This window comes from Adiantum capillus-veneris, chromosome 8, assembly GCF_014529385.1.
Source record: "Adiantum capillus-veneris isolate H3 chromosome 8, ASM1452938v2, whole genome shotgun sequence".
NCBI lineage: Eukaryota > Viridiplantae > Streptophyta > Polypodiopsida > Polypodiales > Pteridaceae > Adiantum > Adiantum capillus-veneris.
The window spans coordinates 153,093,400-153,106,917 of NC_140938.1; positions in this window are offsets into that span (position 1 = coordinate 153,093,400).

Genomic DNA, 13,518 nt, shown 5'->3' on the forward strand with positions numbered 1-13,518 from the left:
TGAGCATCGTCATCTTGCTACTTTCGAAGAAGGAGACAAGGTTTTCCTCAAAGTTTTGGAGCATTCAGAAAGTCTGAAGACGGGAAAAGTTGCTAAACTTTCACCACGCTATTGTGGACCATTTATCATTCTCAAACGTATAGGTCAAGTGGCCTATAAGTTAGCTCTCCCAGAGCACTCACGAGGTCATCCTGTTTTTCATGTTAGCCATTTACGAAAACAGCTAGGACAGAATGATAATGTCATTGACACAGGTGTGTTAGTTGACCTTATCGAACCGCTAAGCATCCCTCATGAGCCCGAAAAGATTTTGGATTCTCATGAGCTTCACACCAGACATCATGTCAGACGATAGGTGTTGGTAAAATGGCTAGATAGACCTGAAGAAGGTTCTACATGGGAGATTGTCTCCGCACTTAAGAAAATGATTCTCCAAGGGGGGGTAATGTAAGGACATGGGTCGTACGGGCAAGGCCACCAACACGGCTGGACAGTGTGTACGCTAGGGGGAGGCTATAAGATAGCATGATTGGGTGGAGACTAGGACACCCATTACCACCGTCCTTTCTCTCTCTTTTGACGTATTGTTCATGCTATCTAACTAGGTGTTATGCTTTTTGTTGCTCTTCCACCCAAGCACTCTTGTTATACTCATTAGGAATCTATTCTAATGAAATGCTCACTATGTTCATGCTATTTTCCGCTACACACAAGTTACTAGGCCATTAAATGTTACAAATTTTCATTATTTTCAAGAAGCACGCATGGGTGAAGTGGTCAGAGCATTCGACTGCCAAGGGGGATGTCACGAGTTCAAGTCTTGGGCTAAGTGGAGGGGGGGCTCGGGCCCAAATTTACACCTTTCACCCGAATTTACAACACATGCATGCGACGACCCGATTTCACCCCTCTCAGCCGCTAGTTGCACCCTCACCCATGATCCCCTCAATGTTTGCGGCATGCCAAATGGAGAGGAGGCCCGCCGCTTATCCCAAAAGAGGATGGGTCGGCAACTTCCTGTGTGTATCTAGCCTGAGTAGAGAAAACTTCTCGAAGAGAACAATTAAACAAACAGGGCCAATTTGCTAGTCAACACAAACAACGACCATGTAAAAGTGAGGGCATGGAGGCTCTTCAAGGAACAAGTTTTGTATGTTGCTAGGGGTCATGCGGGATTGGTAATGAACCATGTAGATGATAATAGAGCCACTATACCATGTGTACTTTTTGTGAAGAGCATCAAGGGTCACCCAAACAAGTGGCTTGCTTCTTATGTGTTGAGGTAATGGTGATGGTCACAACTTAGAAAGGAATGCATGATAGAGATAGGTCAATTATGGTGAATTTACAATTCATGCACAAGCATTGCTTGTGGTCAAATGTGCTACCCTCCTAAAAAGTGAGGGCATGGAGGCTCCTCAAGGAGCAAGCTTTGTATGTCGCTAGGGGTCTTGTGGGAGCAGCAATGAACCATGCAAACAATAGTAGAGCCACTAAATTGTGTGTATTTTTTGTGAAGAGCATCAAGGGTCACCTAAACAAGTAGCTTGCTTCTTGTGTGTGGAGATAATGGGGATGACCACAACTTAAAGGAATGCTTGATAGAGATAGGTCAATTATGGTGAATTTTCTATTCATGCAAAAGTAATACTTGTGGTCAAATGTGCTACCCTTGTAAGGTAATAGTCATCAAAAGCACTAATGATGGAGAAAGGAGTTGGGGAAGACAAGAGGCATTAGAGGAAGATACCAAGAGAAAGAAAGCACACCCTTATCTAATGTGCACCCAGCTTGGATATCACATGTCAGTGTGGTGGAGAAGCTAAAGATACATTGATATTAAAGGCTGGTTTGACTTAGCCTTTAGAGTTGGCTCCTGCATAGAGATGTTCCAACGTTGACAAGATCCTTTTGAATTTTGGACTTGTTGTGAAGGGTTTGACCTAATACGATAGTCCCTTATGTCAAGATAAGCTCACTATAAAATTTTGGTTCAATTTAGATCAATACATCTTGACCTAATAGCCAATTTTCGATGTGCTAAACTATCTAATTCCAACTTTTGGTCTTTGAATGCTCCAAATTTGTTCAAACTTTACCTATGGAATATATAGAATATGTACACCAAGAGTTTGCAAAACTCCAGTTTGGTGTAAATGTTTAGTATCACATTACTAGAATTTTGTCCATGTTTTGGCCAAACTTGTTTCAATTATTGTCCTCTATAAGGTAAGTCCATTAATGTCCTTATTTAGCTTCAGACACATGCAAGAAGATTTGTCTAGTCAAGGGCCAAGGCACGCATGTGAAAGGACGAGTGTAATGCCATGTGTTAATTGTTGGGGTTAAGGCCTATGTGCCTTGACCGGTCGCCCAGGTCATGGGCGCCCGCCCACTGTTACCCTATACTTATAGTGAGTATACTGTATAGGGGGAGCTGCCACTTCACAGTCTCCCCACCCACATCACGTGTGTGTCTCCTTCTCTCTCTCTCTCTCTCTCTCTCTCTCTCTCTCTCTCTCTCTCTCTCTCTCTCTCTCTCTCTCTCTCTCTCTCTCTCTCTCACTCTCCGTCTGTGGTGCTCCCCGATCCCCTTCAATTGGTATCAGAGCTATGGTGACCGCGGAGAGCACGACGGCTTTGAGAGCTTCGAGGCGATAGCTCGCTCTCTCTCGACGGTAGAGAGATTAAGAAAGCTTGGAAGCTTTGTGAGAATGCAATGGGAGCTTGTGAGCTCAGTTGAGAGTGATGTATGCTCTTGCGGAAGCTCAGAAAGGAGTGTGGAAGATTGTGTGTAAGTGAAGGTGCTGCCCTAAAACTGTGTGCGCAGTAGCACAGTTTTCAGATTCGTTTTTCTCCTTGTAGAATGCAGATCTGAGAATTCCATTTGTCAAGCCCATTCGTTTCGACGTGGTCTACAACTTTGCAGAAGAAACTTTTTGCAAATTCCTCACCGTTTTGCTTATATTCAGCTCAGACTGACTGTATACAGAAATTCCAGATTTTCTGTTGTCGCATTGTGTGCGAGTTTGATGCACTTTTGGAAGCACGGGAGATGCTTGAAGTTGAGTGCATAAATTCTGAGCTGAAGATGCAATTGCAGCTTGTGTTAAGCTTGTGGTTTGAGGGTTTTTGGTAGACTTGTACGGAGACGTTTACACACCACTGAAGCGGTCTCTTGAGAGACGCAGGTTTTTGGAGCACACAGGTGGAGCTTCTTTCACTGGTTTTCACAGAATACTTTGGCAGTGATTTTGTGCTTGGATTCATGATCTTTGCGGATGGTTTGCATATGGTTATGGCGCATGGTTGATGCCCATTATACATGCATTTTGGCGAGCACTTTCAAGTGCCGGTGAGCTCTCTTGAGAGCATTGTTTTCGCATTGATCAAGTTTACGGATTGCAAATCTTTTGGCGCTTGCTTATGCGCGGTCACTCCGTTGATGTATGTTGAGTGCGGATTGCCATTGTATGTGAAAATGTGGAGCCATTTTGGCATTTCTACTCATTGGCATTGAGTAGTGTTATGGTTTATGGTAGAGATTGTACTTGAGTTTTTTGCTCAGTTTTCAGGGGAAATTCTATCGGATTTTTCCCAGATTCTCGCCATAGTTTGTGATCGAGTGTTTACTCTCACTTTGACAAGCTTTGTCAGTTTGGACACAGTTTTGTGTTTTTTGTATCCACTCTCGCAAGAGTGAGGAGTTGTGTATCTTTCTTTGCTTGAGACAGTGGTTTGCTCTCAGGTGGGAGAGTCTTGTTATGGCAATCAATGACCATTGTTTGCCATAGTTTTGCAGAGCTTATGCATGTATGTTGAGTGTAGTTTGATGCGCATTGATTGCTCATTGTATTGAGCTTGCAGGACAATGGTTATTTTGTGTTGATAGCCATTGTGCGTCGAAACTCTGGCGAAATTTTCCCAGGAGTTTTATGCGTATCATTCATGCGATCTAGGTAGAGATTGCGGGTTGCACTCAGCATTTGCGTGCGGTGTTCTCTGCAGGTGGGAGATTTGTGCGTATGTATGCATTGATACCGCACAGTGTGGGCTTGGTGATTAGCTCACAGATTGCAGTGTGATACTAGAGCATGCGAGGTTTGTATTGACATTGCGGGAGCTCTATTTTGGAGTGTGTCTCATAGGTTTTACATTGTGTTTCTGGCCATATTTGTAGACAGTTTCCAGGTGTTGTTGGTGAGGTGGTTTTGCTTTCTAGTTTGCTACATTGTGCTCATGGCAGAGACAGGTGATCGATCAGATTGTGACCTCTCACAGATGCGCGTGTTTGATGGGTCAGACTTTGCGGCATGGAGAGAGTGTATGCTTGATGCATTGACACAGCGAGGGTTGCATCGACCATTGAGTGGTGATGCAGGTAGACCTTCAAACATGTTTGACGATCAGTGGCAGGAGCTAGAGGAGATGGCACTATCTACACTCTCTTTGCACCTTGTGGAATCTCTATATGCTCTTGTTATGTATGAGGCTACTTCGAGAGCACTTTGGCGCAGATTACATGAAATGTATGATAGATCTGAGTCATCATGGACTTGTGTGAGACATGTACATTCACGAGTACGCCGACAGGTGATATGTTGGTATTGTGGTCATTCTGGACATGTTAGACGGTGCTGTTTTCATCGTATGTGACATCGTAGGAGACATGGCAGTATCAGAGATGTATGTAGTGATGCCATGGACTCAGTTGCTTTGATAGTTGAGGCACATGTAGTGTCGGAGTATACTAGTGACGGGGATGTCACTTTTACCTCGAGCTATGCACGAGATGCTATACATGTGGATAGTGCACTCCCTTCGCAGTGGTTGCTAGACGCAGATGCTATGTTTCATGTCACGCCGCATCGTGCATGGCTTTGTAGCTATTCTAGCAGGATGCTTGGCAGTGTACGTTTGACCGATGGATCGGTGCATGCGATAGCAGGTGCAGGAGATGTGAGACTGTCATTACCGAGTGGTGCATCTTACTTGTTACGACATGTGCGCTATGTACCAGATTTGACAGTGAGTTTGATCTCGATTGGTCAGCTTAGAGATTGTGGATGTCAGATTTTGCTACGAGAGCGAGATTTTGTGATGCATTTGGGTTCGCTAGTGATTGCGAGAGGTGCCAGGAGTGGTACAGGTTACCCATTGCATGTGGATCACGGGAGAGACGGTGTTGTCTCTGTGATCACACATCCAGGTAGAGAGCGAAAGAGCAGGCGAGTCTCTTTTGCTTGTGGGTTGCAGGATGCTTTGCATGGAGTGCAGAGCAGCGACCTTGTTGTGCAGGTTGCGTCTACGGATGCACAGGTAGAGCGGGACAGCTCTAGTGAGTCACAGCAGGATGAGTCATCAGAGGTGATGACAGAGATGACTCACATGGATGCTGAGATGTCGGCTATTGTGGAGTCATTTATTGATATACTTATGCCAGAGCTTGATGCAGATTCAGGACATATGGATACTCTTGGTACACATGTGATATGTGGTGGGCACGAGGAGTCACTCCAGAGCTCGGAGTCAGAGTGCCATGGTCTCTATGATAGGGGACAGGATTGCCATGAGTTGAGTTCTGAGTTGGAGGTGGCAGAGGTTGCCAGGGTTGCATCAATTTTCGGTGTCCTTATGTACGAGATGCTGATCTCGAGGCCCGACATAGCAGCTGCAGTGGGAGCATTTGCAACAGGGTTGATCAGTCGTTCGATGACTGATCTCGGCATAGAGCATGGGGGAGGTTTGCAGGTATTGGACCGATACTTGCAGGAGTGCATGAGCTCTTGTAGACTATTTGCAGAGCTTGGAGCTAGCTCTGTGTGGCTTCCGCAGCGGGATGTTTGTCTATCAGTAGAGCCGGATGCACTAGCTCATCGAGAGTCAGTGGGCATAGGTTGAGAGAATATCTAACCTTCTATTAGTTGTACACTAGTAGATCTTGCTTAAAGGCACATTGGCCTTTAAGTGGGAGGTTGTTGGGGTTAAGGCCTATGTGCCTTGACCGGCCGCCCAGGTCATGGGCGCCCGCCCATTGTTACCCTATACTTATAGTGAGTATACTGTATAGGGGGAGCTGCCACTTCACAGTCTCCCCACCCACATTGCGTGTGTGTCTCCTTCTCTCTCTCACTCACTCTCCGTCTGTGGTGCTCCCCGATCCCCTTCATTAATCTCCACCCAACCATGCTATCTTATAGCCTCCCCATAGCATACACATTGTCCGGCTATGCCAGTGGCCTTGCCCGTAGAACCCGTGTCCTTACATTACCCCCCCCTTGGAGAATCGTTTTCGTCTTAAAAAATGAACGTAAAAAAACTTTTCTTAAGTGCGGAGACACTCTCCCATGAAGAAACTTCTTCAGGTCTATCTAGCCATTTTACCAACACCTGTCGTCCGACATGATGTCTCATGCGAAGCTCATGAGAATCCAAAATCTTTTTGGGCTCATGGGGGATGCTTGGCGGTTCAATAAGGTCAACTAACACACCCGTGCCAATGATGACATTATCATTGTATCCTGACTGTTTTTGTAAATGGTTAACATGAAAAACAGGATGAACTCATGAGTACTCGGGAAGAGCTAACTTATAGGCCACTTGACCTATATGTTTGAGAATAGTAAACGGTCCACAATATCATGGTGAAAGTTTAGCAACTTTTCCCGTCTTCAGACTTTCTAAATGCTCGAGAACCTTGAGGAAAACCTTGTCTCCTTCTTGGAAAGTAGCAAGATGGCGATGCTCATCTGCTTACCTCTTTTATCAATCTTGAGCTTGCTTAACATTCTGTCGAGCAACTCGAAGCATATCAAAATGGTCTTGGAGAAAATCCTTCACTTGTTGTATCTTCTCCATAGCCAACCCCACTGTAATGGGTGATCTAAGTTGAAACCCATATAAAATCATAAATGGACTAAACCCTGTAGTCACATGCTTTGAACTTATAAGCAAATTCCAACATAGGCAAGTAGTCTTCCCAATTGGTTTGCTTCTTGCTAATGTACGCTCATAGCATATTCTCTAGCACTCGATTAACTCTTTCAATATGAACATTTGTTTTTAGACGATCAGCCATACTAAGATTAAGTGTAGTTTTCAACTTTTAGAACACATCTCTCCAGAAGTGATTATCGAAATTTCAATCTCTGTCACTAATGATACTAGCTGAAAGACCATAGAGTCTATATATATGCTCTATAAATAGTCGTGCTAATTTTGGTTTCTTAATCGTAGTCTTGGTGGGAATGAATTGACACATCTTTGTTACAATTACCCATATGGTATCATGGCCACGATTACTACAAAATCCATAGAGATACTCTCCCACTTACCTTGTGGAATCTCTAAAGGATGTAAAAGGCCACCTACCTTGAGACGCTCTACCTTATTAACTTGGCATTGTTGGCAATTTAGTACGTACTCTTGAACATCATGATGTAAGCCTGGCAAATAAAATTGTCGTCGAACTAAAGCATACGTCTTACGAGTACCTAGATGACCAACACTTGGACTATTGTGACACTCAAATAAGATTTGGCGTCTAGTGTCTAAGTCCTTTGGCACACATACTCTACCCTCGTGGAGTAAGTAGCCATCGTCAATGGAAAAACTTTTCCATTGCTTAAGCTTGTCCTAAGTAGGAGTGGAGCTCTGTGTGCTGGAGTTTTTAACTGCACGTGCAGAAACATGTTGATCTGGCCGTGTAGAGACATGTGCGTGTGAGGGATCCCTTCTTAAAACTGCACCACATTGTAGCATATGATTGATCTTGTGCACACTTGCCACGTAATGACTCCAAAAATTTACTCTTTATTTCCGTGAAAGCAAGTGAATTAATCTGAGGCTTCTGGCTTAGTGCATCCGCTACTAAATTATATCGCCCCTTGCAATATCGTAGCTTATAATCATAATCTTGAAGGATCTCCACCCATCTAGCTTTATGACCCTTCAAGTCCGTTTGAGTAGTAAACCATTTTATAATCTCATAGTCAAAAACCACTACAAACTCGGCACCATATAAATAGTGTCACCACTTTCGTAAAGCGTGAACTATGGCATAGATCTCCCTCTCATAGACAGAATAATTATGTTGAGTTCTATTCAAATTTTTACTTTCAAAGGCTATAGGTATTCCCTCCTGGAGAAGTACCGCACCAATTGCTTTATCACTAGCATCAGTCTCTACCACAAATGGCTTAAGTGGGTCAACGATTGTTAGGATGGGAGCAGTGACTACAACTACCTTGAGTTGTTTAAAACTGCGTGGTTGGGCTTATTCCCAAGAAAAGGTCTTACCTTTTTCTTTAAGTTGATCCGTCATAGGAACAAAATTTTTAGCATAATCATGGATATATTATCGATAAAATCCAGCCATGCCTAAGAAGATTTGAAGCTCCTCAGCCGTGTTGGGATGTGGCCATCGAAGAATGGCAGCTACCTTGTTAGTGTCCATCTTGATGCCAAAATAAGATATCACATGACCGAGGTAATGTACATTTGTTTTAAAGAAATCACACTTGCTTGGCTTATCATAGAGGGCGTGAGTTCGTAGCTGTTCGAACACTAATCGTAAGTGTTCTATGTGTTCATCTTCAGTCTTATTGTAAATGGGAATGTCATCAAGGAAAACCACATCAAATTTTCCAAGATAGGGACGTAAGACACTATCCATGAGTGTCATAAATGTAGTTGGAGCATTGGTTAAACCAAATGGCATAACCAAAAATTCAAAATGCTCGAACTGTGTTCTAAAGGCATTCTTAGAGATATCTTGCAAAAGGATACGCACCTGCTGGTACCTTGAACCAAGATCTATCTTTTTATAGTATCTTGCCCCATGGAGTTGATCAAATAACTCATCCACTTGATGGTTATGGTGTTTAATCCGTGATAATCTACGCACATGCGCATAGTACCATCTTTCTTTTTTACCAATAGAATTGGCGATGCCCAAGGCAAAGTGCTAGATCTAATGAAACCACGGGCGAGGTAGTCAGCTAACTAATGCTCAACCTCCTTGGCCTCACTAGCACTCATACGATAAGGTGGTTTACTCACCGGTTTAGTGCCCAATAGGATATCTATGCCATGCTGCACATCACGTGTAAACCCGGTGGTAAATCACTTGAGAATACATCACTATACTCCGTGAGTAAGTGAGTCATCTTTTGTTGTGCAAAAGGAGAAAGTAAACTAGAGTTATGCTGGGATGGAGAATCGTGTAATTCCTTTAATGTTTGTTTTACAACAGTTGCACGAACGTTGCTCAATATAATTAGAATTGAGAGCACTTTTCTCTTTTGAATTGTTAGCTCTTTGATTTTCATTAAAATTCATTGCACTTTGCATACCATAACGAGAATCCATATCACTTTGCTCTTGAGAATTCAGAAGACTTGGAGACAAGTAGTAACACAAAAAGACTTTATCTATTGAATCTTTTTTTTGTAAAATAGAAAGATCAGCTGTACATATAAGAGGTGCAGATGGTATATTTTTCTCACAAAGCAAAAGCACGTGTTTACCATTGGCCATAAATATAAGGAGCTGTGTTCGTAACTAGTGTGCAATGTGTTTTCTAAACCATGCAACCACTCCTGTCCTAAAATTACATCATCTCGGTCCATGTTCATAACTTGAAAGTCAAGGGTCATCGTATGATCTTGAACAATAAGCTCAACCCCTTGAACTACAGTGTCCCATACTTCTTTATCATTTCCAAGCATCTGCTCTACCACTTACTTGTGGGAGTAGGGAGTCTGTGTAAGCTTCAGTTTCTTGATGAGCTTATAGTTCGGGAAGTTATGAGTTGCACCATCATCCACCAAAATACTAACACATTGTCTGTTAATAGTGCCATGCATGCAACTCAACTCATGTGGGCCAAAGGTGGGTTGCCACATTGAAGCAGGCACACAACACTTGTGATTTTCTTCCATGTGAAGAACCTTTACAACACAATATTTAGGAGATGAATATAATGTAAGGTGTTGCATCGTGTGCATGGCCTTTTCTTTACCTTGCAAAAGAGGACAATCCTTCTTGTTATGCTGGTCAGAAAGACATCTGAAACACAAATTGTGTTTCTTTGCACGCTCAAAATTGACAGTGCTGAGAGACCCAAGTGGAGTATCTCATGATTGCTTAGGCTTCTTAGCCTCTTGAGGGCGCAGAGAGGTAGATTGTCTCTTGTTCCTCTTCGAACGTTGTCAAGAAATTTGCGGTCTTGCCAGGAAAGCACCGGGCTTATGGCTGTGAGAGTTTGTGAGAGAACTCAACAAAAACTATATGAAGGAGTTAAACCATAGATGCCATGAAGACTAGGGTTTGGAAAGAAGTGCAATCAAAGAAGACTCACTCTTTCTCTCTTGCACTCACACACACAAAGAAAGAACACAAAAGAGAATGTCAAAACAATACGAAAATGAAAACATCAAGGCTATGGTCATATCGTATCATGGGTAATATGAAAGGGTTAATAGATGAGTTAATGGCATTCAATCTTGACTGACCAAATAGGCTACGAATTGTTCTTTGGAATTGTAGTTTTGTGCTTACCATAATATATATATTTTCTCTAGTGATTGAGATTAATTGTGTGTACAAATCCTCTTGGTTCATAGCAAGATAACTACGCTTACGTCAAAAGAAAAGTTATAGTCTATGAGAGGTAGTATGATGGGATCCGGTGATAGAAGTATTTCATTAAGCCTTTTTGGGCCAAAGAGAAACACTATACGTTGTTGAAAGTGTATTTTTCGGCTAATCCATACGTTAATTCTAATAGATCGTACAGAGTGAAAGCGATAGAAATGATCATCATGTGGGTTATTCATCTAGGATAGTATGTGAGAAATGTAGATATGAGAGAAGTGAAGAGATGAGAAGTTTCCCTCCCAAGCCCTATTCTTATCCGTAGGCAATAAGGATACTGCGGGGAGAGATGTACCTGTAGAAAAGAGAACCTAGAATTTGCAGAGAGGATGAATTACTAAGAATGAGAGAGATAGGTTTGGTTAAGGAGATGAGATTAGATACATATATACATATATATATATATATATATATATGTCGGATTAGAGATGAAAAAGAAAACAACAAGAAATCAAGAAAACATCAATGTAGAACACATCTTACTTGACAAACCCTTCGGCACCATTATTGATGGAGAGAGAAGAAGAGGGGAGCACTCCACTTTGATTGATACTCCAAGTGCAATACCTTCTTTGATTAGAGTTGATCTTCCAAGGATAGCGTACAAGAATGGCTAGTCTTCCTCTAGGAGAAAGTGTAGGCTTGGGCTTATGTTAATGGGGCTAAGTACAATTAGGCATTACTACTCACTCCCTCAAGAATTACTCTCATCAATGGCTTGAATGCTTGAGTTCTTTCCAAGGAAGAAGAGGTCCCCTTTTATAGGTGAAGGGAACCCACAAGGGTTTGCACAAGAAGAGAGGAGCCAGTGTGAACAGGAATTGGAAAAGTTGGAAATGAGCTGTCCCTGCATGATGTGGACAGACTGGGGTCCAGTATTTTGATCATATCTCCTCAACCGTGGCTCCAAATAAAAAAGTAAAAATATGGGCAAAAACTTCAGCTCATTAGCTACGATTTTCATTTTAAAATCGTTTTCCAATTCGGATTGGAACCTTGTGTAAAAAATTCATCAAAATAGGGTCTATTTATGGCAGCAAAAGTCTTCATGTGGTCTCCTTAGCCTAGACTTTCATTTAATTCCAAAGGACACCTCATGCCATATGAAAGCATGACATTGCTCCTTGACAAAGTTTTGTACTCATGCTTGCAATAATGCATTAAAATAAGTGTATCTTTGAAATCATGCCACCTAGTGTCCCACTAGGATTTGATTCTCTCCTAGTAGCTATTTAAAAAGAAATATAAGAAAAGTATAAAAAATACATAGAATGAAAAGTATAAAAAATACATAGAATATATATATATATTGGAGTTTACCCTAGATATAGGATCTAGCTAGGGTGTGAGATGATAATGAAATAGTAGAAATAAAGAATCAATGCTTTTTGCCCCAAGTTAAAGAGGCGGAGCTATTGATGCTTTTCCCATAGTATTTTCTGATGGTAAAGTAAGGATATGTTACCCTTGAGAAAAATAATAGGATGAGATAGAAGGCTTATTATTATACTTAAATATGCATATGTACACTATAGGAAATATAATTATGTATCTAAAAAAATACAAGATAGATCTTGTAGCATGCGTTCCCACTATGTACGTGTCACAGCACGACAACGTGTGGGAGATCTACCTTGCCATTGTCTCTTAGCCGAATTTCTCTTAGCAAAAGTATTCTTAGAGTAGGGAGCATTTCCCTTCTTCTCTTGGTCATCATCATACGTTTGGACATAAGCGATGGCTTCTTCCAAAGTTTTTGGATGTTGGGTCTTGACATGAAGACGATATTCTTTGTTAAGACCCTTATTGAAACCCCGTATCTTTTGAAATTCATCTCGACCTTCTAGTTTTAATATCATTTCTCGATACTTAAAAAGCTATTGAGTGAGAGAGAGGCCAGACATGCGGCATGCATCCCATGCTAACCAATTCTTATCTTCTTCATTGGAGTCCAGAAACTCTTTGGAGAAAGAAGCTTGAAATGCAACCCAAGACTGAGGACGAGTATCTATTGGAAATGTCATCCACCAATTATAGGTCTTGCCTTTAAGAGAGAGACTTGTTTCCATAGCTGTCTTAATATCTGGGGTGTGTCTAAGCCTATGAATATCACTCCATTTGTGTAAGAAAGTATTGACTGCATCCTTGTTGCAATCACGCTCTTCACCGTGAAACTCCGGAATGGTGATATTCTTAAGTAATGCATTGCTACCTTCTGCATCTTTTAAAGCACTTGCCTCATGGACTCCTTGAGTTGTGCGAGCTTGAGTTCCTTGAACCGTGCCAACTTGGGCTCTTTGAGCCGTTTGTGAGTTCATAAATTTCACAAGTAGCTCAGTAGGTTTGTAACATTTGCGTTTAATGCAAAGAGGTTGCGTTTAAGTACGCTTTGGCGATTATCCAAAGTCTTGAAAGCAGCCATATCTACAAGGCCATGATCTCCTAGATCATCATCGTCATGCATATTAATGTCGACAGCACCCGTGGTTGCTGGATTTTGATGTTCATGCTCAAAATCAAAAGTGTGTGTAGGTGGGATATCCTCGTCAGCCATGGTAAACACACGCTTAATGTAGAGAGAGAAAAAACGTCAACTTGTAACTTGTAAATCTTGAAGTCGTTGTGTTTTTTTATGCTCGATGACTTTTGCATTGCATGCAATCCTCACCTTGTGGAAATTGTAGCTCTTTACGTCTTGTTCTTTGTAAAAACACCTTCGTTGATTCTTCACAAAGGCTCGTCATTTTTGTGAAGGCTTTTGTTCACTTGTGAAGATTCTTTCTTGAAGAAAAAGGAATTTTGGAAGAAAAATTGCCTTTCTCTAAGGAGTAAAAAGAAAGAGTGATGGATGGTAGGGTGTTG